The sequence below is a fragment of the Triticum urartu genome, unplaced genomic scaffold (genome assembly GCF_056163025.1).
Source record: "Triticum urartu cultivar PI428250 unplaced genomic scaffold, HENAU_Tu73 scaffold2, whole genome shotgun sequence".
Lineage (NCBI taxonomy): Eukaryota > Viridiplantae > Streptophyta > Magnoliopsida > Poales > Poaceae > Triticum > Triticum urartu.
Window position 1 is genome coordinate 7221718 of NW_028260368.1, and position 4780 is coordinate 7226497.

The window sequence follows — 4780 nt, forward strand, 5'->3', positions numbered from 1 at the left end:
AGATTCCTATGAATCCAATGAACAAAGTGAAAAGTAGTAATATAAGAAGAGGAAATAACATAGTATTTCCCGTTTCATGCGGATAGGCAAAAGTTTTTTTAGCCCCAAAAGACGTAGTAAAGGATCCTATCCTATTTCTTGTATTACCTTGAATTTTTGGTATATTTTGTGAAAAAAAAGAAACTCCACTCTTCGTTGTTGATAAAACGAAATCCCTATTCACTCCTTTGGGTATCCTTTTTCCCCATAAGGATATTGAATACAAGGAACTCTCTTTAGTGCTACTGTAATTTTGAAAATGAACACGCAAATACCCATCAAATGTAAGTAAATATATCCGAAACATATAAAAGGCAGTTAATCCTGCAGTAAAGGAGGCTATTATTCCAAAAAAGGGCGAATACAACCAACTATTACTAAGGATTTCATCTTTGGACCAGAAGCAAGCAAGAGGTGGAATACCACAAAGAGAAAGTGTACCCCATAAAAAAGTAGTTCTTGTGATTGGAATGTATTTTCTTAAACCGCCCATAAGAACCATATTTTGACTTTTATCTGGTGAATATCCAACAAGAGGTTCCATTGAATGAATAACGGATCCGGATCCCAAGAACAATAAAGCTTTTGAATAAGCATGAGTGATCAAATGGAATAAAGCAGCTTGATAAGAACCTATACCTAGAGCTAACATCATATAACCCAATTGAGACATTGTAGAATAGGCTAAGCTTCTTTTAATATCTCTCTGAGCAAGAGCTAAAGTAGCTCCTAAGAATAGTGTTATTGTACCTACTAAAGAAATAAAACTCATTATCAAAGGTAAAGATATGAAAAGAGGAAGAAGTCGAGCTAGAAGAAAAATTCCCGCAGCAACCATAGTTGCTGCGTGTATAAGAGCCGAAATAGGAGTGGGCCCTTCCATAGCATCGGGTAACCATACGTGAAGAGGGAATTGTGCGGATTTCGCAACTGCACCAAGGAATAATAAAAAAGCACACAAAGTAGTAAGTAAAGAGTTAATTCCATTATTAGGAATCCAGTTATTAGCTATTTTGAACAAATCCCTAAACTCTAAACTACCTGTTATCCAAAAAAAACCTAAAATTCCTAATAATAGACCAAAATCCCCTACACGATTAGTTACAAAAGCTTTTTGACAAGCACTCGCTGCGATTGGTCGTGTAAACCAAAAGCCTATCAATAAATAAGAACACATTCCCACGAGTTCCCAAAAAAAATAAATTTGTATCAAATTGGAGCTAGTAACCAATCCCAACATGGAAGTATTGAAAAAACTTATATAAACAAAAAATCTCAAATATCCTTCATCGTGAGACATATAACCATCACTATAAATAAGAACCAGGATTCCTACAGTAGTAATTAGTATTAACATAATAGAAGTAAGTGGGTCAATCAAGTATCCAAATTCTAAAGAAAAATCATTATTGACGGTCCAAGACCATAGATATTGATAGATCGAACTTCCATTTATTTGTTGAATAGACAGTTGAACTGAGAATACCATAGCTATACTTAAGAGTAAAACACTAGGAAAAGCCCATATGCGACGAAGATTTTTTGTTGCTGTCGGAATAAGAATAAGGCCAAATCCCATTGACATAATAACTGGAAGTGGGAGAAGAGGGATTACCCATGCATATTGATATGTATGTTCCATAAGAAAAGAAATTGCAATTTTTACTTCAATTTTTACTTCAATTTTTCTATAAAATTGTTTCCGATTCACCAAACCAATTCTTATCTCTTTCTGAAAGAATAAATAAAAAGAATAAGAAAAAATACTGAAATTCTTAATTTTTCCAAAATTTATCTCATTGAAATAATTAAAAATTAAGAATGGGTTTAGTTGGTTAAATTAAAAAAGTTAATAAAATAACTAGGTAACGAAGTTATTTTATTAACTAAATAAAGATATTTATAAAAATAAAAAAAAAAAAGTGGAATCATTTTACTTTCTATTCATAATTCATTTTTATATTTCTTTAAAACAAAGATGAAACAGCTCTCTTGTTCCATAATTAACTGATTGAGTGAATTCCAATGAAAACCTATGTTTATAAGAAATTATCGAATAGTCCTTACTTCATATAGAACTAAAATTCTAATGACTATAAATTACCTAAGTTTTAGAATGTCTTGTTTAAGAGACTCAGTATTTTTTGTTTTGATTGGAATTCCTTTCCTTTATGGAATACCATTCTGAACTTAATTAACTATTTTCATTTTCCCTTCTTTTTATCCCCCCGTCTTATCTTATATGGGGGATAGGCTTCCATACCATATATCTATATATGGAGTATACTTGATATATAAATAGATATAAATAGATTTAAATGAGAAACCCTTCTATATATTCTATATTATTAAAAAAAAAGTATAAAATATATAAAGAAAAAATGTTAAAAAATTCTTGTTGTCTTATCCGCATTAGACAAAATGAAGTAAAAAATAATTCAAAATTTAAGTATCTTTCAGTATCTAAGTATAAATACTAATAAAAAGAAGAAAGAAGGATTGATTTGCAGCAATAGATGTCTTTCACATACAACTAGAAAAAAGTAATTTCCTTTTTGAATGGCAGTTCCAAAAAAACGTACTTCAATGTCAAAAAAGCGTATTCGTAAAAATATTTGGAAGAAAAAGACTTATTTTTCCATAGTACAATCTTATTCTTTAGTAAAATCAAGATCATTTTCGAGCGGTAATGAGCATCCAAAACCAAAGGGTTTTTCTGGGCAACAAACAAATAATAAGATTTTGGAATAATATGAATTGACTTATCAAAAAAGAATTCCAATTATTTAATAATTTGGATTCTTCTTTGAATGTACTTTTATGTGTCGAATTACTCGGTACAATATTCTTAGAACAAAAAACCCCTCTTATCTTATATATACAAGAAAAAAAAAGTTTTGTTTGGTATACTGTGTGCTAAGTATTCTTTTCCTATCAATGAACTTTTCATAATTTTCCTAATAGAATCCTCATATTCTATTAGGAAAATTATGAAAAGTGGAGTATTCTTACAATAGGACTTACAACTTCCACCTATCTTCTCCAAAATCATAAGGTTAGTAAATCTTATTAATAAGAGCATAAAGACTTTCATTCTAGAAATTTTTAAAAAATCCAAAAAGCCTTTTCTATTTATCCATTTTATTTTAATTTCATCATTAAATAGAAACCCTTTTGGATTTTTTTCATTGTATTGAAAGAATTTTCAAAATGTAAAGGGGAAATTAATTAGAAAAAATTAGTTCTATAATTGCAAGTTAGAAAAAAGAAGTTCCAACTCTTTCAAGCAGTGTTTGTGTTTCTATTGGGCAAAGCAAGAGTTTATTGTAAAAAAAAAAAATGGAAACGATACTACCAAACGAAGTCTATTTTAATGAAAACTCTAATGTTCCTAAATTTTATGGACTTTCCCAATATCGACGATTCCCAAGATAATAGCTATTATTCTTTTAAGTTACCTATTATTTGAAGTTAGCCGCCATGGTGAAATTGGTAGACACGCTGCTCTTAGGAAGCAGTGCTCAAGCATCTCGGTTCGAATCCGAGTGGCGGCATTCTTGAAAAAGAATACAATAGATTAGAAATCAATTCGAAATTTACAATTTTGTAATGGGACCTTCCCCTTATGCTATTTGCAACTTTAGAACATATACTAACTCATATCTCTTTCTCAACGATTTCAATTGTGATTACGATTCATTTTATAACCTTATTAGTTCGTGAACTTGGAGGATTACGCGATTCGTCAGAAAAAGGAATGATAGTTACTTTTTTCTCTATAACAGGATTCTTAGTTTCTCGTTGGGCTTCCTCGGGACATTTTCCATTAAGTAATTTATATGAGTCATTGATCTTCCTTTCATGGGCCCTGTATATTCTTCATACCATTCCTAAAATACAGAACTCTAAAAATGATTTAAGCACAATAACTACGCCAAGTACTATTTTAACGCAAGGCTTTGCCACATCGGGTCTTTTAACTGAAATGCATCAATCCACGATACTAGTACCTGCTCTACAATCTCAGTGGTTAATGATGCATGTCAGTATGATGTTATTAAGCTATGCAACTCTTTTGTGCGGATCCTTATTATCTGCCGCTATTCTAATCATTAGATTTCGAAATAATTTCCATTTCTTTTCTAAAAAGAAAAAAAATGTTTTAAATAAAACATTTTTCTTTAGTGATATTAAATATTTTTATGCAAAAAGAAGTGCTTTAAAAAGAACCTCTGTCCCTTCATTTCCAAATTATTACAAATATCAATTAACGGAGCGTTTGGATTCTTGGAGTTATCGTGTCATTAGCCTAGGATTTACCCTTTTAACCGTAGGTATTCTTTGTGGAGCAGTATGGGCTAATGAGGCCTGGGGATCCTATTGGAATTGGGATCCTAAGGAAACTTGGGCATTTATTACTTGGACCATATTCGCAATTTATTTACATAGTAGAACAAATCCAAATTGGAAGGGTACGAATTCTGCACTTATAGCTTTGATAGGATTTCTTATAATTTGGATTTGTTATTTTGGTATAAATCTATTAGGAATAGGCTTACATAGTTATGGTTCGTTTACATTAACACCTAAATGATTACATAAAATAAAACCTTCATGAAATGAAGGTTTTTACTTTTATGTTTTATTTGAGAACCCCTTGAACGCCTTATCAAAGGGTTCTCAAAAATTCGAGATAGATCTAATTATACTTTTTTACTTATTTCTGCATTATATACTTTTT

At 30.6% G+C, this 4780-nt stretch overlaps 1 non-coding gene across 1 annotated transcript; it reads left to right on the forward strand.

The window, feature by feature from the left end:
* The first annotated feature begins 3513 nt into the window (after positions 1-3513).
* On the forward strand, positions 3514-3593 carry TRNAL-UAG (transfer RNA leucine (anticodon UAG)). Its single transcript has one exon. It is a non-coding gene; the product is annotated as a tRNA-Leu (tRNA).
* The last annotated feature ends 1187 nt before the right edge of the window (positions 3594-4780 follow it).